This window comes from Phyllobates terribilis, unplaced genomic scaffold (assembly GCF_046119375.1).
Source record: "Phyllobates terribilis strain yellow unplaced genomic scaffold, ASM4611937v1 Scaffold_97__1_contigs__length_5976380, whole genome shotgun sequence".
Classification (NCBI taxonomy): Eukaryota; Metazoa; Chordata; class Amphibia; order Anura; family Dendrobatidae; genus Phyllobates; species Phyllobates terribilis.
In genome coordinates this window covers 3,605,153-3,627,855 of record NW_027362857.1, presented here as the reverse complement: position 1 = coordinate 3,627,855, position 22,703 = coordinate 3,605,153, and the positions used below count along the sequence as shown (strand labels likewise).

General features: G+C 59.5%; 1 long non-coding RNA gene across 1 annotated transcript; it reads left to right on the top strand.

Moving 5' to 3' along the window:
* Positions 1–568: 568 nt before the first annotated feature.
* Positions 569–22,048, top strand: LOC141198557 (uncharacterized). Its single transcript, XR_012270489.1, has 3 exons — positions 569–659; positions 9,541–9,617; positions 21,890–22,048. It is a non-coding gene; the product is annotated as an uncharacterized lncRNA (long non-coding RNA).
* Positions 22,049–22,703: the final 655 nt, after the last annotated feature.

Sequence of the window (22,703 nt, the reverse complement as noted above, 5' to 3'; positions counted from 1 at the left end):
TTTTTATTTTGCGAATTTCATGTGAAAAACGGGGTCAGTGACTTTTTTCCTGCAGATTGAGTTTTAAGTGCGTGTGGTATCATCAGCCCCTCCCCCGGATGATGGCCGCCGCAATAAAAGTACTTAAAAAGACCCTCAAATCGCGTAAAACGGGGATGTTGCACGGCGGGGGCGGGGTCCGGGTGTTTGACTCGGAGCCGGCTGGCTTGTCACTCATGGTGCCATGTACAATATGTGAACGGCCGGTAGGGGACGCGCACGGGCTGCGGGCTCGATGTGGTGGGCCGTGTACAGTGTGAACTGCTTGTGACCCCGTCCGGAGCACAATGTAGAATGGCCGTGGGCGAGGGGGGGCGCCAGCTCTATGTTCCAGCCTGCACTGTTATCTCCTTTCCCCGTCGCTGTGTGAATGGCTGGGGGCGGGAGGACGTGACGCTACTGGGAAGCCAGCTGCCTGGCTGAGGCCGCGGCCGCACAGCATGTTGGGAGATGTAGTCCACGCCCAGGCCAGAAGAGTCAGTGACAGTGCCTGGAGAACTACAGCTCCCAAGAGCCTCCGCGGGAGAACGGAACTCTCCCTTCCTGCCTTCCCGGATTGGCTGAGACTGAACAAAATGGCAGCCGCGGATACCCGCCGGCTGCTGTCATCCTTAACTTAGGTACACTCAACGATCCTATGTCCCAACAGGACTGGGGCAAAGGACCACAACAGGGGGGACACAGGGCCACACAGGACAGGACAGGGCCAGAGGACGAGGCTAGAGGGACGCAGAGGCTCACAGGACAGGAGCAGAGGACGGGGGGTGGTGCCTGCAGCAGAGCCACAGGGGGACACGGGGGACAGCCAGAGACAGGGGGATACGGGGGACAGCCAGAGACAGGGGGACAGCCAGAGACAGGGGGACAGCCAGAGACAGGGGGACAGCCAGAGACAGGGGGACACGGGGGACAGCCAGAGACAGGGGGACACGGGGGACAGCCAGAGACAGGGGGACACGGGGGACAGCCAGAGACACAGGGGGACACGGGGGACAGCCAGAGACACAGGGGGACACGGGGGACAGCCAGAGACAGGGGGACACGGGGGACAGCCAGAGACAGGGGGACAGCCAGAGACAGGGGGACACGGGGGACAGCCAGAGACACAGGGGGACACGGGGGACAGCCAGAGACACAGGGGGACACGGGGGACAGCCAGAGACAGGGGGACACGGGGGACAGCCAGAGACAGGGGGACACGGGGGACAGCCAGAGACAGGGGGACACGGGGGACAGCCAGAGACAGGGAGACACGGGGGACAGCCAGAGACAGGGGGACACGGGGGACAGCCAGAGACACAGGGGGACACGGGGGACAGCCAGAGATACAGGGGGACAGCCAGAGACACAGGGGGACACGGGGGACAGCCAGAGCCACAGGGGGACACGGGGGACAGCCAGAGCCACAGGGGGACACGGGGGACAGCCAGAGCCACAGGGGGACACGGGGGACAGCCAGAGACAGGGGGACACGGGGGACACCCAGAGCCACAGGGGGACACGGGGGACAGCCAGAGACAGGGGGACACGGGGGACAGCCAGAGACACAGGGGGACATGGGGGACAGCCAGAGATACAGGGGGACACGGGGGACAGCCAGAGACATGGGGGACACCCAGAGCCACAGGGGGACATGGGGGACAGCCAGAGATGCAGGGGGACATGGGGGACAGCCAGAGATAGGGGGACACGGGGGACAGCCAGAGACAGGGGGACACGGGGGACAGCCAGAGACACAGGGGGACATGGGGGACAGCCTGAGACACAGGGGGACATGGGGGACAGCCTGAGACACAGGGGGACATGGGGGACAGCCAGAGACACAGGGGGACACGGGGGACAGCCAGAGATACAGGGGGACAGCCAGAGACACAGGGGGACACGGGGGACAGCCAGAGACACAGGGGGACACGGGGGACAGCCAGAGACACAGGGGGACACGGGGGACAGCCAGAGATACAGGGGGACACGGGGGACAGCCAGAGACACGGGGGACAGCCAGAGCCACAGGGGGACATGGGGGACAGCCAGAGATACAGGGGGACATGGGGGACAGCCAGAGACAGGGGGACATGGGGGACAGCCAGAGACACAGGGGGACACTTGGGATAGCCAGAGACACAGGGGGACATGGGGGACAGCCAGAGATAGGGGGACACGGGGGACAGCCAGAGACAGGGGGCACGGGGGACAGCCAGAGACAGGGGGACACGGGGGACAGCCAGAGACACAGGGGGACATGGGGGACAGCCAGAGACAGGGGGACACGGGGGACAGCCAGAGACACATGGGGACATGGGGGACAGCCAGAGACACAGGGGGACATGGGGGACAGCCAGAGATACAGGGGGACAGCCAGAGACAGGGGGACACGGGGGACAGCCAGAGACACAGGGGGACACGGGGGACAGCCAGAGACACAGGGGGACACGGGGGACAGCCAGAGATACAGGGGGACAGCCAGAGACACAGGGGGACACGGGGGACAGCCAGAGACACAGGGGGACACGGGGGACAGCCAGAGACACAGGGGGACACGGGGGACAGCCAGAGATACAGGGGGACAGCCAGAGACACGGGGGACAGCCAGAGACACAGGGGGACACTGGGGACAGCCAGAGATACAGGGGGACATGGGGGACAGCCAGAGATACAGGGGGACATGGGGGACAGCCAGAGATACAGGGGGACATGGGGGACAGCCAGACACAGGGGGACATGGGGGACAGCCAGAGACACAGGGGGACACTGGGGACAGCCAGAGACACAGGGGGACATGGGGGACAGCCAGAGATACAGGGGGACAGCCAGAGACAGGGGGACAGCCAGAGACACAGGGGGACACGGGGGACAGCCAGAGACACAGGGGGACATGGGGGACAGTCAGAGACACAGGGGGACACGGGGGACAGCCAGAGACACAGGGGGACATGGGGGACAGTCAGAGACACAGGGGGACACGGGGGACAGCCAGAGACAGGGGGACATGGGGGACAGACAGGGGGACATGAGGGACAGCCAGAGCCACAGGGGGACACGGGGGACAGCCAGAGACAGGGGGACATGGGGGACAGACAGGGGGACATGAGGGACAGCCAGAGCCACAGGGGGACACTGGGGACAGCCAGAGACACAGGGGGACATGGGGGACAGCCAGAGATACAGGGGGACACGGGGGACAGCCAGAGACAGGGGGACATGGGGGACAGACAGGGGGACATGAGGGACAGCCAGAGCCACAGGGGGACACTGGGGACAGCCAGAGACACAGGGGGACATGGGGGACAGCCAGAGATACAGGGGGACACGGGGGACAGCCAGAGACACAGGGGGACAGTCAGAGACACAGGGGGACACGGGGGACAGCCAGAGACAGGGGGACATGGGGGACAGACAGGGGGACATGAGGGACAGCCAGAGCCACAGGGGGACACTGGGGACAGCCAGAGACACAGGGGGACATGGGGGACAGCCAGAGATACAGGGGGACACTGGGGACAGCCAGAGAGACAGGGGGACACGGGGGACAGCCAGAGACACAGTGGGGCACGGGGGACAGCCAGAGACACAGGGGGACACGGGGGACAGCCAGAGACACAGGGGGACACGGGGGACAGCCAGAGACACAGGGGGACACGGGGGACAGCCAGAGACACAGGGGGACACGGGGGACAGCCAGAGACACAGGGGGACACGGGGGACAGCCAGAGACACAGGGGGACACGGGGGACAGCCAGAGACACAGGGGGACACGGGGGACAGCCAGAGACACAGGGGGACATGGGGGACAGCCAGGGACACGGGGGACAGCCAGAGACACAGGGGGACACGGGGGACAGCCAGAGACAGGGGGACACGGGGGACAGCCAGAGACACAGGGGGACACGGGGGATAGCCAGAGACAGGGGGACATGGGGGACAGCCAGAGACTGGGGGACAGCCAGAGATACAGGGGGACATGGGGGACAGCCAGAGACAGGGGGACATGGGGGACAGCCAGAGACACAGGGGGACATGGGGGACAGCCAGAGACACGGGGACATGGGGGACAGCCAGAGATACAGGGGGACAGCCAGAGACAGGGGGACATGGGGGACAGACAGGGGGACATGGGGGACAGACAGGGGGACGTGGGGGACAGCCAGAGCCACAGGGGGACAATGGGGACAGCCAGAGATACAGGGGGACATGGGGGACAGCCAGAGATACAGGGGGACAGCCAGAGACACAGGGGGACACGGGGGACAGCCAGAGACACAGGGGGACACGGGGGACAGCCAGAGATACAGGGGGACACGGGGGACAGCCAGAGACACAGGGGGACATGGGGGACAGCCAGAGACACAGGGGGACATGGGGGACAGCCAGAGACACAGGGGGACACGGGGGACAGCCAGAGACAGGGGGACACGGGGGACAGCCAGAGACACAGGGGGACATGGGAGACAGCCAGAGACACAGGGGGACATGGAGGACAGCCAGAGACACAGGGGGACATGAGGGACAGCCAGAGACACAGGGGGACATGGGGGACAGCCAGAGACACAGGGGGACATGGGGGACAGCCAGAGACACAGGGGGACATGGGGGACAGCCAGAGACACAGGGGGACATGAGGGACAGCCAGAGACACAGGGGGACATGAGGGACAGCCAGAGACTCAGGGGGACATGGGGGACAGCCAGAGACACAGGGGGACACGGGGGACAGCCAGAGACACAGGGGGACACGGGGGACAGCCAGAGATACAGGGGGACACGGGGGACAGCCAGAGACACGGGGGACAGCCAGAGCCACAGGGGGACATGGGGGACAGCCAGAGATACAGGGGGACATGGGGGACAGCCAGAGACAGGGGGACATGGGGGACAGCCAGAGACACAGGGGGACACTTGGGATAGCCAGAGACACAGGGGGACATGGGGGACAGCCAGAGATAGGGGGACACGGGGGACAGCCAGAGACAGGGGGCACGGGGGACAGCCAGAGACAGGGGGACACGGGGGACAGCCAGAGACACAGGGGGACATGGGGGACAGCCAGAGACAGGGGGACACGGGGGACAGCCAGAGACACATGGGGACATGGGGGACAGCCAGAGACACAGGGGGACATGGGGGACAGCCAGAGATACAGGGGGACAGCCAGAGACAGGGGGACACGGGGGACAGCCAGAGACACAGGGGGACACGGGGGACAGCCAGAGACACAGGGGGACACGGGGGACAGCCAGAGATACAGGGGGACAGCCAGAGACACAGGGGGACACGGGGGACAGCCAGAGACACAGGGGGACACGGGGGACAGCCAGAGACACAGGGGGACACGGGGGACAGCCAGAGATACAGGGGGACAGCCAGAGACACGGGGGACAGCCAGAGACACAGGGGGACACTGGGGACAGCCAGAGATACAGGGGGACATGGGGGACAGCCAGAGATACAGGGGGACATGGGGGACAGCCAGAGATACAGGGGGACATGGGGGACAGCCAGACACAGGGGGACATGGGGGACAGCCAGAGACACAGGGGGACATGGGGGACAGCCAGAGACACAGGGGGACATGGGGGACAGCCAGAGACACAGGGGGACACTGGGGACAGCCAGAGACACAGGGGGACATGGGGGACAGCCAGAGATACAGGGGGACAGCCAGAGACAGGGGGACAGCCAGAGACACAGGGGGACACGGGGGACAGCCAGAGACACAGGGGGACATGGGGGACAGTCAGAGACACAGGGGGACACGGGGGACAGCCAGAGACACAGGGGGACATGGGGGACAGTCAGAGACACAGGGGGACACGGGGGACAGCCAGAGACAGGGGGACATGGGGGACAGACAGGGGGACATGAGGGACAGCCAGAGCCACAGGGGGACACGGGGGACAGCCAGAGACAGGGGGACATGGGGGACAGACAGGGGGACATGAGGGACAGCCAGAGCCACAGGGGGACACTGGGGACAGCCAGAGACACAGGGGGACATGGGGGACAGCCAGAGATACAGGGGGACACGGGGGACAGCCAGAGACACAGGGGGACAGTCAGAGACACAGGGGGACACGGGGGACAGCCAGAGACAGGGGGACATGGGGGACAGACAGGGGGACATGAGGGACAGCCAGAGCCACAGGGGGACACTGGGGACAGCCAGAGACACAGGGGGACATGGGGGACAGCCAGAGATACAGGGGGACACTGGGGACAGCCAGAGAGACAGGGGGACACGGGGGACAGCCAGAGACACAGTGGGGCACGGGGGACAGCCAGAGACACAGGGGGACACGGGGGACAGCCAGAGACACAGGGGGACACGGGGGACAGCCAGAGACACAGGGGGACACGGGGGACAGCCAGAGACACAGGGGGACACGGGGGACAGCCAGAGACACAGGGGGACACGGGGGACAGCCAGAGACACAGGGGGACACGGGGGACAGCCAGAGACACAGGGGGACACGGGGGACAGCCAGAGACACAGGGGGACATGGGGGACAGCCAGAGACACAGGGGGACACGGGGGACAGCCAGAGACACAGGGGGACACGGGGGACAGCCAGAGACAGGGGGACACGGGGGACAGCCAGAGACACAGGGGGACACGGGGGATAGCCAGAGACAGGGGGACATGGGGGACAGCCAGAGACTGGGGGACAGCCAGAGATACAGGGGGACATGGGGGACAGCCAGAGACAGGGGGACATGGGGGACAGCCAGAGACACAGGGGGACATGGGGGACAGCCAGAGACACGGGGACATGGGGGACAGCCAGAGATACAGGGGGACAGCCAGAGACAGGGGGACATGGGGGACAGACAGGGGGACATGGGGGACAGACAGGGGGACGTGGGGGACAGCCAGAGCCACAGGGGGACAATGGGGACAGCCAGAGATACAGGGGGACATGGGGGACAGCCAGAGATACAGGGGGACAGCCAGAGACACAGGGGGACACGGGGGACAGCCAGAGACACAGGGGGACACGGGGGACAGCCAGAGATACAGGGGGACACGGGGGACAGCCAGAGACACAGGGGGACATGGGGGACAGCCAGAGACACAGGGGGACATGGGGGACAGCCAGAGACACAGGGGGACACGGGGGACAGCCAGAGACAGGGGGACACGGGGGACAGCCAGAGACACAGGGGGACATGGGAGACAGCCAGAGACACAGGGGGACATGGAGGACAGCCAGAGACACAGGGGGACATGAGGGACAGCCAGAGACACAGGGGGACATGGGGGACAGCCAGAGACACAGGGGGACATGGGGGACAGCCAGAGACACAGGGGGACATGGGGGACAGCCAGAGACACAGGGGGACATGAGGGACAGCCAGAGACACAGGGGGACATGAGGGACAGCCAGAGACTCAGGGGGACATGGGGGACAGCCATAGCCACATGGGGACAGCCATAGCCACAGGGGGACACGGGGGACAGCCAGAGACAGGGGGACACGGGGGACAGCCAGAGACAGGGGGACACGGGGGACAGCCAGAGACAGGGGGACAGCCAGAGACAGGGGGACAGCCAGAGACAGGGGGACACGGGAGACAGGGGGACACTGGGGACAGCCAGAGACAGGGGGACACTGGGGACAGCCAGAGACACAGGGGGACACTGGGGACAGCCAGAGACACAGGGGGACATGGGGGACAGCCAGAGACACAGGGGGACATGGGGGACAGCCAGAGACACAGGGGGACATGAGGCACAGCCAGAGACACAGGGGGACATGGGGGACAGCCATAGCCACAGGGGGACATGGGGGACAGCCATAGCCACAGGGGGACATGGGGGACAGTCATAGCCACAGAGGGACACGGGGGAAGCCAGAGACAGGGGGACACGGGGGACTGCCAGAGACAGGGGGACAGCCAGAGACAGGGGGACACGGGGGACAGCCAGAGACAGGGGGACAGCCAGAGACAGGGGGACATGGGGGACAGCCATAGCCACAGGGGGACAGGCAGACACTGGGGGACAGCCAGAGACAGGGGGACACGGGGGACAACCAGAGACAGGGGGACACGGGGGACAGCCAGAGACAGGGGGACACGGGGGACAGCCAGAGACGGGGGCACAGGGCCACACAGGACAGGGCCAGAGGACGAGGCTAGAGGGACACAGAGGCACACAGGACAGGAGCAGAGGATGGGGGGTGGTGCCTGCAGCAGAGCCACAGGGGGACATGGGGGACAGCCAGAGACAGGGGGACAGCCAGAGACAGGGGGACAGCCAGAGACAGGGGGACACGGGGGACAGCCAGAGACACAGGGGGACACGGGGGACAGCCAGAGACAGGGGGACAGCCAGAGACAGGGGGACAGCCAGAGACAGGGGGACATGGGGACAACCAGAGACACAGGGGGACATGGGGACAGCCAGAGACACAGGGGGACACGGGAGACAGTCAGAGACACAGGGGGACACGGGGGACAGCCATAGCCACAGGGGGACACGGGGGACAGCCAGAGACTGGGGGACAGCCAGAGACAGAGGGACACGGGGGACAGCCAGAGACAGGGGGACACGGGGGACAGCCAGAGACAGGGGGACACGGGGGACAGCCAGAGACAGGGGGATATGGGCCACAGCCAGAGACAGGGGGACACGGGGGACAGCCAGAGACAGGGGGATATGGGCCACAGCCAGAGACAGGGGGACACGGGGGACAGTCAGAGACAGGGGGACATGGGGGACAGCCAGAGACAGGGGGATATAGGCCACAGGCAGAGACAGGGGGACAGCCAGAGACAGGGGGATATGGGCCACAGGCAGAGACAGGGGGACACGGGGGAGAGCCAGAGACAGGGGGACATGGGGAGCAGGTACAGACAGACACCGCACACGGGGGAAACAGCAGGCACAGGGGGACACAGCTACAGAGGGACACAGCTACAGGAGTACAAAGCCACAGGGTGACAGACACAACCACACCACCGCTCACACACACCACTGCACACCTACACCGCCGCAAGCAGACACCGCCGCACGCCCGCATGTATTGCATTATTCTTAAATCTTCATAAATAAACTACATACATATTCTAGAATACCCGATGCGTTTGAATCGGGCAACCATCTAAGATATATATATATATATATGTGTGCTGTCTTCCTCCTGTGTGCGTTACTCCATATGTATGTGTGTTTCTTTGTGTATGTCCCAACTGGCCAGCTGGGACGCGGCTGCTGGTGGTGGTGTCGTCCCCCCTGGCCAGCTGGGACGCGGCTGCTGGTGGTGGTGTCGTCCCCCCTGGCCAGCTGGGACGCGGCTGCTGGTGGTGGTGTCGTCCCCCCTGGCCAGCTGGGACGCGGCTGCTGGTGGTGGTGTCGTCCCCCCTGGCCAGCTGGGACGCGGCTGCTGGTGGTGGTGTCGTCCCCCCTGGCCAGCTGGGACGCGGCTGCTGGTGGTCTTATATGTATTTATTGTATCATTATATATTTATATTATGGCAAATTAATTTCCCTTTTTTTTTTCTTCAGTTAGATAACGAAGCATTGTGGAGACGCGGCTCACCAGCCTCCATGATAACGCAACCCGGCTATCCTCTTCTTCCTTGGTTTGAGTATATATTTATATGTGTGTATGTGTATGGCGTGAGCCAGCAGAGGCCGTCCTCCTGGCCAGCTGGGACGCGGCTGCTGGTGGTGGTGTCATCCCCCCTGGCCAGCTGAGACGCGGCTGCTGGTGGTGGTGTCGTCCCCCCTGGCCCGCTGAGATGCGGCTGCTGGTGGTGGTGTCGTCCCCCCTGGCCAGCTGGGACGCGGCTGCTGGTGGTGGTGTCTCCCCCCCCTGGCCAGCTGGGACGCGGCTGCTGGTGGTGGTGTCATCCCCCCTGGCCAGCTGGGACGCGGCTGCTGGTGGTGGTGTCGTTCCCCCTGGCCCGCTGGGACGCGGCTGCTGGTGGTGGTGTCCCCCCTGGCCAGCCCCTGGCCAGCTGGGACTTGACTGGTGGTGGTGGTGTCGTCCCCCCTGGCCAGCTGGGACTTGGCTGGTGGTGGTGGTGTCGTCCCCCCTGTCCAGCTGGGACTTGGCTGCTGGTGGTGGTGTCGTCCCCCCTGGTCAGCTGGGACGCGGCTGCTGGTGGTGGTATCCCCCCCCCCCCCCTCCCGGCCAGCTGGGACGCGGCTGCTGGTGGTGGTATCCCACCCCCCCCTCCCGGCCAGCTGGGACGCGGCTGCTAGTGGTGGTGTCCTCCCTGGCCAGCTGGGACGCGGCTGCTGGTGGTGGTGTCGCCCCCCCTGGTCAGCTGGGACAGACATCTGAATGCCCGCACCTCTGACAGTGGGAGTGACCCAGGGTCTAAAAAATGACAAAGTCCCTTCATTTTGAGTAATTCTGGTTAAGTAGTATAACGCAACCCGGCTACCCTCTTCTTCCTTGGTTTGAGTATATATGTATATGTGTGTATGTGTATGGCGTGAGCCAGCAGAGACGGTCTCCCCCCTGGCCGGCTGGGACGCGGCTGCTGGTGGTGGTGTCGTCCCGCCTTGCCAGCTGGGACGCGGCTGCTGGTGGTGGTGTCGCCGCCCCTGGCCAGCTGGGACTTGGCTGCTGGTGGTGGTGTCGCACCCACTGGCCAGCTGGGACGTGGCTGCTAGTGGTGGTGTCGTCCCGCCTGGCCACCTGGGACGCGGCTGCTGGTGGTGGTGTCCCGCCTGGCCAGCTGGGACGCGGCTGCTGGTGGTGGTGTCGTCCCCCCTGGCCAGCTGGGACTTGGCTGCTGGTGGTGGTGTCGCACACACTGGCCAGCTGGGACGTGGCTGCTAGTGGTGGTGTCGTCCCGCCTGGCCACCTGGGACGCGGCTGCTGGTGGTGGTGTCGTCCCGCCTGGCCAGCTGGGACGCGGCTGCTGGTGGTGGTGTCGTCCCGCTGGGACGCGGCTGCTGGTGGTGGTGTCGTCCCCCCTGGCCCGCTGGGACGCTGCTGCTGGTTGTGGTGTCCTCCCCCGTGGCCCGCTGGGACGCGGCTGCTGGTGGTGGTGTCGTCCCCCCTGGCCCGCTGGGACGCGGCTGCTGGTGGTGGTGTCGTCCCCTCTGGCCAGCTGGGACGCGGCTGCTGGTGGTGGTGTCGTCCCGTCTGGCCAGCTGGGACGCTTCTGCTGGTGGTGGTGTCGTCACCTCTGGCCTGCTGGGATGCGGCTGCTGGTGGTGGTGTCGTCCCCCCTGGCCAGCTGAGACGCGACTGCTGGTGGTGGTGTCGCCCCCCCCTGGCCCGCTGGGACGCGGCTGCTGGTGGTGGTGTCGTCCCCCCTGGCCCGCTGGGACGCGGCTGCTGGTGGTGGTGTTGTCCCCCCTGGCCCGCTGGGACGCGGCTGCTGGTGGTGGTGTCGTCCCCGCTGGGACGCGGCTGCTGGTGGTGGTGTCGTCCCCGCTGGGACGCGGCTGCTGGTGGTGGTGTCGTCCCCGCTGGGACGCGGCTGCTGGTGGTGGTGTCGTCCCCCCTGGCCCGCTGGGACGCGGCTGCTGGTGGTGGTGTCGTCCCCCCTGGCCCGCTGGGACGCGGCTGCTGGTTGTGGTGTCCTCCCCCCTGGCCCGCTGGGACGCGGCTGCTGGTGGTGGTGTCGTCCCCCCTGGCCCGCTGGGACGCGGCTGCTGGTGGTGGTGTCGTCCCCTCTGGCCAGCTGGGACGCGGCTGCTGGTGGTGGTGTCGTCCCATCTGGCCAGCTGGGACGCTTCTGCTGGTGGTGGTGTCGTCACCTCTGGCCTGCTGGGACGCGGCTGCTGGTGGTGGTGTCGTCCCCCCTGGCCAGCTGGGACGCGACTGCTGGTGGTGGTGTTGTCCCCCCTGGCCCGCTGGGACGCGGCTGCTGCTGGTGGTGTTGTCCCCCCTGGCCCGCTGGGACGCGGCTGCTGCTGGTGGTGTTGTCCCCGCTGGGACGCGGCTGCTGGTGGTGGTGTCGTCCCCGCTGGGACGCGGCTGCTGGTGGTGGTGTCGTCCCCGCTGGGACGCGGCTGCTGGTGGTGGTGTCGTCCCCGCTGGGACGCGGCTACTGGTGGTGGTGTCGTCCCCGCTGGGACGCGGCTGCTGGTGGTGGTGTCGTCCCCCCTGGCCCGCTGGGACGCGGCTGCTGGTGGTGGTGTCGTCCTCCCTGGGACGCTGCTGCTGGTGGTGGTGTCGTCCCCCCTGGCCCGCTGGGACGCTGCTGCTGGTGGTGGTGTCGTGCCTCCTGGCCCGCTGGGACGCTGCTGCTGGTGGTGGTGTCGTGCCTCCTGGCCCGCTGGGACGCGGCTGCTGGTGGTGGTGTCGTCCCTTCTGGCCCGCTGGGACGCGGCTGCTGGTGGTGGTGTCGTCCCCCCTGGCCAGCTGGGACGCGGCTGCTGGTGGTGGTGTCGTCCCCCCTGGCCAGCTGGGACGCGGCTGCTGGTGGTGGTGTCCCCCTTGGCCAGCTGGGACGCGGCTGCTGGTGGTGGTGTCCCCCCTGGCCAGCTGGGACGCGGCTGCTGGTGGTGGTGTCCCCCCTGGCCAGCTGGGACGCGGCTGCTGGTGGTGTCGTCCCGCCTGGCCAGCTGGGACGCGGCTGCTGGTGGTGGTGTGGCCCCCCCTGACCACCGGGGACAGACACCTGAATGCCCGCACCTCTGACAGTGGGAGTGACCCAGGGTCTAAAAAATGGCAAAGTCCCTTCATTTTGAGTAAATCCGGTTACTTAGCAGAACATGGTGCAGATGTTAACCGGATGTACCCAAAGTTTATTGACCCTAATCCCGTTACTTAGCAGAACATGGTGCAGATGTTAACCGGATGTACCCAAAGTTTATTGACCCTAATCCCGTTACTTAGCAGAACATGGTACAGATGTTAAACGGATGTACCCAAAGTTTATTCACCCTAATCCCTTTACTTAGCAGAACATGGTGCAGATGTTAACCGGATGTACCCAAAGTTTATTGACCCCACTCCGGACACCTGGATGCCCGCACCCCCTATTCCGGACACCTGGATGCCCGCACCTCTGACAGTGGGAGTGACCCAGGGTCTAAAAAACGACAAAGTCCCTTCATTTTGAGTAATTCTGGTTAAGTAGTATAACGCAACCCGGCTACCCTCTTCTTCCTTGGTTTGAGTATATATGTATATGTGTGTATGTGTATGGTGTGAGCCAGCAGAGACCGTCTTCCCCCTGGCCGGCTGGGACGCGGCTGCTGGTGGTGGTGTCGTCCCCCCTGGCCCGCTGGGACGCGGCTGTTGGTGGTGGTGTCGTCCCCCCTGGCCAGCTGGGACGCGGCTGTTGGTGGAGGTGTCCCTCCCCCCCACTCCCTCCCCTGGCCAGCTGGGACACGACTGCTGGGGGTGGTGTCCCCCCCCCCCCCCTCCCTGGCCAGCTGGGACGCGGCTGCTGATGGTGGTGTCGTCCCCCCTGGCCCGCTGGGACGCGGCTGCTGGTGGTGGTGTCGTCCCCCCTGGCCAGCTGGGACGCGGGTGGTGGTGTCGTCCCCTCTGGCCAGCTGGGACGCGGCTGCTGGTGGTGGTGTCTTCCCCCCTGGCCAGCTGGGACGCGGCTGCTGGTGGTGGTGTCTTCCCCCCTGGCCAGCTGGGACGCGGCTGCTGGTGGTGGTGTCGTCCCCCCTGGCCAGCTGGGACTTGGCTGCTGGTGGTGGTGAGAGCAAGCATGTGGGATGTAGGTCAAAAAGCGAACACTGTGGGGACAGATCCAGCACAGGGGGGCAGTGACCCAGTGTCTAAAAAATGACAAACTCCCTTAATTTTGAGTAAATGCGGTTAAGTAGTATCATATAGTGCAGATGTTCACCGGATTGGGGAAGAATGGACTTCGGTTACCGCCTGCGCTATATGCTACAAATTAACTGGATTTACCCAGTTTAGGGAAAATGGACTTTGGGTAAATCCGGTTAACTATGGCCTGTGATTGGCTGAGGCAGTCACATTTTCTGGTCAGTACACCCCAGCAGCAGCCTCTATATACAGCCCAGCAGCAGCAGCCTCTATATACAGCCCAGCAGCAGCCTCTATATACAGCCCAGCAGCAGCCTCTATATACAGCCCAGAAGCAGCCTCTATATACAGCCCAGCAGCAGCAGCCTCTATATACAGCCCAGCAGCAGCAGCCTCTATATACAGCCCAGCAGCAGCAGCCTCTATATACAGCCCAGCAGCAGCAGCCTCTATATACAGCCCAGCAGCAGCAGCCTCTATATACAGCCCAGCAGCAGCAGCCTCTATATACAGCCCAGCAGCAGCAGCCTCTATATACAGCCCAGCAGCAGCAGCCTCTATATACAGCCCAGCAGCAGCAGCCTCTATATACAGCCCAGCAGCAGCAGCCTCTATATACAGCCCAGCAGCAGCCTCTATATACAGCCCAGCAGCAGCAGCCTCTATATACAGCCCAGCAGCAGCAGCCTCTATATACAGCCCAGCAGCAGCAGCCTCTATATACAGCCCAGCAGCAGCAGCCTCTATATACAGCCCAGCAGCAGCAGCCTCTATATACAGCCCAGCAGCAGCAGCCTCTATATACAGCCCAGCAGCAGCCTCTATATACACCCCAGCAGCAGCCTCTATATACACCCCAGCAGCAGCCTCTATATACACCCCAGCAGCAGCCTCTATATACACCCCAGCAGCAGCCTCTATATACACCCCAGCAGCAGCCTCTATATACACCCCAGCAGCAGCCTCTATATACACCCCAGCAGCAGCCTCTATATACAGCCCAGCAGCAGCCTCTATATACAGCCCAGCAGCAGCCTCTATAAACAGCCCAGCAGCAGCCTCTATAAACAGCCCAGCAGCTGCCTCTATATACACCCCAGCAGCAGCTTCTATATACACCCCAGCAGCTTCTATATACACCCCAGCAGCTTCTATATACACCCCAGCAGCCTCTATATACACCCCAGCAGCAGCCTCTATATACACCCCAGCAGCAGCCTCTATATACACCCCAGCAGCTTCTATATACAAGCCCAGCAGCCTCTATATACAGCCCAGCAGCCTTTATATACAGCCCAGCAGCTTCTATATACACCCCAGCAACCTCTATATACAGCCCAGCAGCCTCTATAGACAGCCCAGCAGCAGCCTCTATATACAGCCCAGCAGCTTCTATATACACCCCAGCAGCCTCTATATACAGCCCAGCAGCAGCCTCTATATACAGCCCAGCAGCAGGAGCCTCTATATATACCCCAGCAGCCTCTATATACAGCCCAGCAGCCTCTATATACAGCCCAGCAGCCTCTATATACACACCAGCAGCTTCTATATACAGCCCAGCAACCTCTATATACAGCCCAGCAGCAGGAGCCTCTATATATACCCCAGCAGCCTCTATATACAGCCCAGCAGCCTCTATATACACACCAGCAGCTTCTATATACAGCCCAGCAGCAGGAGCCTCTATATATACAGCCCAGCAGCCTCTATATACACCCCAGCAGCTTCTATATATAGCCCAGCAGCCTCTATATACAGCCCAGCAGCCTCTATATACTGCCCAGCAGCCTCTATATACACTCCAGCAGCCTCTATATACACTCCAGCAGCCTCTATATACACTCCAGCAGCAGCCTCTATATACAGCCCAGCAGCCTCTATATACACCCCAGCAGCCTCTATATACAGCCCAGCAGCAGCCTCTATATACAGCCCAGCAGCAGCTTCTATATACAGCCCAGCAGCTTCTATATACAGCCCAGCAGCCTCTATATACAGCCCAGCAGCCTCTATAGACAGCCCAGCAGCAGCCTCTATAGACAGCCCAGCAGCAGCCTCTATAGACAGCCCAGCAGCAGCCTCTATAGACAGCCCAGCAGCAGCCTCTATAGACAGCCCAGCAGCAGCCTCTATAGACAGCCCAGCAGCAGCCTCTATAGACAGCCCAGCAGCAGCCTCTATAGACAGCCCAGCAGCAGCCTCTATAGACAGCCCAGCAGCAGCCTCTATAGACAGCCCAGCAGCAGCCTCTATAGACAGCCCAGCAGCAGCCTCTATAGACAGCCCAGCAGCAGCCTCTATAGACAGCCCAGCAGCAGCCTCTATAGACAGCCCAGCAGCAGCCTCTATAGACAGCCCAGCAGCCTCTATAGACAGCCCAGCAGCCTCTATAGACAGCCCAGCAGCCTCTATAGACACCCCAGCAGCCTCTATATACACCCCAGCAGCAGCCTCTATATACAGCCCAGCAGCAGCCTCTATATACAGCCCAGCAGCAGCCTCTATATACAGCCCAGCAGCAGGAGCCTCTATATATACCCCAGCAGCCTCTATATACAGCCCAGCAGCCTCTATATACACACCAGCAGCTTCTATATACAGCCCAGCAACCTCTATATACAGCCCAGCAGCAGGAGCCTCTATATATACCCCAGCAGCCTCTATATACAGCCCAGCAGCCTCTATATACACACCAGCAGCTTCTATATACAGCCCAGCAGCAGGAGCCTCTATATATACAGCCCAGCAGCCTCTATATACACCCCAGCAGCTTCTATATATAGCCCAGCAGCCTCTATATACAGCCCAGCAGCCTCTATATACAGCCCAGCAGCCTCTATATACAGCCCAGCAGCCTCTATATACAGCCCAGCAGCTTCTATATATAGCCCAGCAGCCTCTATATACAGCCCAGCAGCAGCCTCTGTATACACCCCAGCAGCAGCCTCTGTATACACCCCAGCAGCAGCCTCTATATACAGCCCAGCAGCCTCTATATACTGCCCAGCAGCCTCTATATACACTCCAGCAGCCTCTATATACACTCCAGCAGCAGCCTCTATATACAGCCCAGCAGCCTCTATATACAGCCCAGCAGCAGCCTCTATATACAGCCCAGCAGCAGCCTCTATATACAGCCCAGCAGCTTCTATATACAGCCCAGCAGCTTCTATATACAGCCCAGCAGCTTCTATATATACAGTCCAGCAGCCTCTATATACAGCCCAGCAGCTTCTATATACAGCCCAGCAGCCTCTATATACACTCCAGCAGCCTCTATATACACTCCAGCAGCAGCCTCTATATACAGCCCAGCAGCCTCTATATACAGCCCAGCAGCAGCCTCTATATACAGCCCAGCAGCAGCCTCTATATACAGCCCAGCAGCTTCTATATATACAGTCCAGCAGCCTCTATATACAGCCCAGCAGCTTCTATATACATCCCAGCAGCCTCTATATACACTCCAGCAGCCTCTATATACACTCCAGCAGCAGCCTCTATATACAGCCCAGCAGCCTCTATATACAGCCCAGCAGCAGCCTCTATATACAGCCCAGCAGCAGCCTCTATATACAGCCCAGCAGCAGCCTCTATATACAGCCCAGCAGCAGCCTCTATATACAGCCCAGCAGCTTCTATATACAGCCCAGCAGCTTCTATATACAGCCCAGCAGCTTCTATATATACAGTCCAGCAGCCTCTATATACAGCCCAGCAGCTTCTATATACAGCCCAGCAGCAGGAGCCTCTATATACACCCCAGAAGCTTCTATATACAGCCCAGCAGCCTCTATATACACCCCAGCAGCCTCTATATACACCCCAGCAGCCTCTATATACACCCCAGCAGCCTCTATATACAGCCCAGCAGCCTCTATATACAGCCCAGCAGCTTCTATATACAGCCCAGCAGCCTCTATATACAGCCCAGCAGCAGCAGCCTCTATATATACTCCAGCAGCCTCTATATATACTCCAGCAGCCTCTATATATACTCCAGCAGCCTCTATATACACCCCAGCAGCTTCTATATACAGCCCAGCAGCCTCTATATACACCCCAGCAGCAGACTCTATATATACTCCAGCAGCCTCTATATATACTCCAGCAGCCTCTATATACACCCCAGCAGCAGACTCTATATACAGCCCAGCAGCCTCTATATATACTCCAGCAGCAGCCTCTATATAGACCCCAGCAGCAGCCTCTATATACAGCCCAGCAACCTCTATATATACTCCAGCAGCCTCTATATATACTCCAGCAGCAGCCTCTATATACAGCCCAGCAGCCTCTATATACAGCCCAGCAGCCTCTATATACAGCCCAGCAGCCTCTATATACAGCCCAGCAGCTTCTATATACACCCCAGCAGCCTCTATATACACCCCAGCAGCCTCTATATACAGCCCAGCAGCCTCTATATACACCCCAGCAGCCTCTATATACACCCCAGCAGCTTCTATATACACCCCAGCAGCTTCTATATACACCCCAGCAGCTTCTATATACACCCCAGCAGCTTCTATATACACCCCAGCAGCCTCTATATACACCCCAGCAGCCTCTATATACACCCCAGCAGCCTCTATATACACCCCAGCAGCCTCTATATATACTGCAGCAGCCTCTATATGCACCCCAGCAGCCTCTATATGCACCCCAGCAGCCTCTATATGCACCCCAGCAGCCTCTATATGCACCCCAGCAGCCTCTATATGCACCCCAGCAGCCTCTATATACAGCCCAGCAGCCTCTATATACAGCCCAGCAGCCTCTATATACAGCCCAGCAGCAGCCTCTATATACACCCCAGCAGCTTCTATATACAAGCCCATCAGCCTCTATATACAGCCCAGCAGCTTCTATATACAGCCCAGCAGCCTCTGTATACAGCCCAGCAGCAGCCTCTATATACACCCCAGCAGCCTCTATATACACCCCAGCAGCCTCTATATACACCCCAGCAGCCTCTATATACACCCCAGCAGCCTCTATATACAGCCCAGCAGCTTCTATATACAGCCCAGCAGCCTCTATATACAGCCCAGCAGCAGCAGCCTCTATATATACTCCAGCAGCCTCTATATATACTCCAGCAGCCTCTATATACACCCCAGCAGCTTCTATATACAGCCCAGCAGCCTCTATATACACCCCAGCAGCAGCCTCTATATATACTCCAGCAGCCTCTATATACACCCCAGCAGCAGACTCTATATACAGCCCAGCAGCCTCTATATATACTCCAGCAGCAGCCTCTATATAGACCCCAGCAGCAGCCTCTATATATACTCCAGCAGCCTCTATATAGACCCCAGCAGCAGCCTCTATATACAGCCCAGCAGCCTCTATATACAGCCCAGCAGCCTCTATATACAGCCCAGCAGCCTCTATATACAGCCCAGCAGCTTCTATATACACCCCAGCAGCTTCTATATACACCCCAGCAGCCTCTATATACAGCCCAGCAGCCTCTATATACAGCCCAGCAGCCTCTATATACAGCCCAGCAGCTTCTATATACAGCCCAGCAGCTTCTATATACACCCCAGCAGCTTCTATATACACCCCAGCAGCTTCTATATACACCCCAGCAGCTTCTATATACACCCCAGCAGCCTCTATATACACCCCAGCAGCCTCTATATACACCCCAGCAGCCTCTATATACACCCCAGCAGCCTCTATATATACTGCAGCAGCCTCTATATATACTGCAGCAGCCTCTATATACACCCCAGCAGCCTCTATATACACCCCAGCAGCCTCTATATACAGCCCAGCAGCAGCCTCTATATACAGCCCAGCAGCAGCCTCTATATACAGCCCAGCAGCAGCCTCTATATACAGCCCAGCAGCAGCCTCTATATACAGCCCAGCAGCAGCCTCTATATACAGCCCAGCAGCAGCCTCTATATACAGCCCAGCAGCAGCCTCTATATACAGCCCAGCAGCAGCCTCTATATACAGCCCAGCAGCAGCCTCTATATACAGCCCAGCAGCAGCCTCTATATACAGCCCAGCAGCAGCCTCTATATACAGCCCAGCAGCTTCTATATACAAGCCCATCAGCCTCTATATACAGCCCAGCAGCTTCTATATACAGCCCAGCAGCCTCTGTATACAGCCCAGCAGCTTCTATATACAGCCCAGCAGCCTCTATATACAGCCCAGCAGCCTCTATATACAGCCCAGCAGCCTCTATATACAGCCCAGCAGCCTCTATATACAGCCCAGCAGCTTCTATATACAGCCCAGCAGCCTCTGTATACAGCCCAGCAGCAGCCTCTATATACACCCCAGCAGCTTCTATATACAGCCCAGCAGCCTCTGTATACAGCCCAGCAGCAGCCTCTATATACACCCCAGCAGCCTCTATATACACCCCAGCAGCCTCTATATATACACTCCAGCAGCCTCTATATATACTCCAGCAGCCTCTATATAGACCCCAGCAGCAGCCTCTATATACAGCCCAGCAGCCTCTATATACACCCCAGCAGCCTCTATATACACCCCAGCAGCCTCTATATACAGCCCAGCAGCCTCTATATACAGCCCAGCAGCCTCTATATACAGCCCAGCAGCCTCTATATACAGCCCAGCAGCCTCTATATACACCCCAGCAGCCTCTATATACAGCCCAGCAGCCTCTATATACAGCCCAGCAGCCTCTATATACAGCCCAGCAGCCTCTATATATACAGCCCAGCAGCCTCTATATACAGCCCAGCAGCCTCTATATACAGCCCAGCAGCAGCCTCTATATACAGCCCAGCAGCCTCTATATATACACCCCAGCAGCCTCTATATACACCCCAGCAGCCTCTATATACACCCCAGCAACCTCTATATACACCCCAGCAGCCTCTATGTACAGCCCAGCAGCCTCTATGTATACACCCCAGCAACCTCTATATACAGCTCAGCAGCCTCTATATACAGCCCAGCAGCCTCTATATACAGCCCAGCAGCTTCTATATACAGCGCAGCAGCTTCTATATACAGCCCAGTAGCCTCTATATACAGCCCAGCAGCCTCTATATACAGCCCAGCAGCCTCTATATATATACCCCAGCAGCCTCTATATACAGCCCAGCAGCCTCTATATACAGCCCAGCAGCCTCTATATACACCCCAGCAGCCTCTATATACAGCCCAGCAGCCTCTATATATACCCCAGCAGCCTCTATATACAGCTCAGCAGCCTCTATATACAGCCCAGCAGCTTCTATATACAGCCCAGCAGCCTCTATATATACACCCCAGCAACCTCTATATACACCCCAGCAGCCTCTATATACAGCTCAGCAGCCTCTATATACACCCCAGCAGCCTCTATATACACCCCAGCAGCCTCTATATACACCCCAGCAGCCTCTATATACAGCCCAGCAGCCTCTATATACAGCCCAGCAGCCTCTATATACAGCTCAGCAGCCTCTATATACAGCTCAGCAGCCTCTATATACAGCTCAGCAGCCTCTATATACAGCCCAGCAGCCTCTATATATACCCCAGCAGCCTCTATATACAGCTCAGCAGCCTCTATATACAGCCCAGCAGCTTCTATGTACAGCCCAGCAGCCTCTATGTACAGCCCAGCAGCCTCTATATACAGCCCAGCAGCTTCTATATACACCCCAGCAGCCTCTATATACAGCCCAGCAGCCTCTATATATACACCCCAGCAACCTCTATATACACCCCAGCAGCCTCTATATACAGCTCAGCAGCCTCTATATACACCCCAACAGCCTCTATATACACCCCAGCAGCCTCTATATACACCCCAGCAGCCTCTATATACACCCCAGCAGCCTCTATATACAGCTCAGCAGCCTCTATATACAGCTCAGCAGCCTCTATATACAGCCCAGCAGCCTGTATATACAGCCCAGCAGCTTCTATATACAGCCCAGCAGCCTCTATATACAGCCCAGCAGCCTCTATATATATACCCCAGCAACCTCTATATACAACTCAGCAGCCTCTATATATACACCCCAGCAGCCTCTATATACAGCTCAGCAGCCTCTATATACACCCCAGCAGCCTACATACATATTCTAGAATACCCGATGCGTTAGAAGCGGGCCACCATCTAATATATATTTATTATATTATTTATTTTTTTCTATTTAGGTAACCAAGCGTTGGAGACTTCAATAACTCCTTTAGATGTTTCTTGGCAAATAAAGGGGATTGAGATTTCCAAATGTGGATGTCCTGTCTGGATGGCATTTGTGCTGGATTGACAGAGTTATGAATAAATGACAAGGCTCATTCATGCAGAATTTCTTTCCTTTGTTTTTACAAAAGTACATATATGAATTTATTTCTTTTTGGTACTAAATGTTTTTGCCCTCTGCCTCATTACTTTTTCCAGTAAATAAAATGTTTTAAATAAAAGTTTGAGATGGTTTTGTTTGCTTCTCTGGTATAGTGGTGGGGTAGTGTTAATAGAAAATATTTCTCCATATTCAGCATCTGAATATATCTATTCCTACTGATAATGCATCTTGGAGGCTGCTGCAACATGCATTATTGTTAGGAAGATGCACGATCCTGGATACCGATGCTGCAATTTGGCATCTAGGATACTGCGTGAAATTCTGGGAAAGGCGCCCACAACTGCAGCAGCGCCACTTGCCTGGCCGTCTCCAGGGCTGTGGAGTCGGTAAGCCAAAGCACTGACTCCGACTCCATGACTCTGACTCCTTCCTACATTGCTGATGTTTAGGTGATACATTTATTCTAGCATCATGTGAACATAAGCCTTTTAATCATTATTGTAACAATCAAGATATGTAGAACATAATAATTTGAAAATATTGCATTGAACTACCGTACCCAATTTATTATATATTTTTGGAGTCTGAGTCGGTCCTTTTTATACCGACTCCACCAAAATTGACTCCGACTTTGACTCCACAGCTCTGGTCTCCGATGCACCATC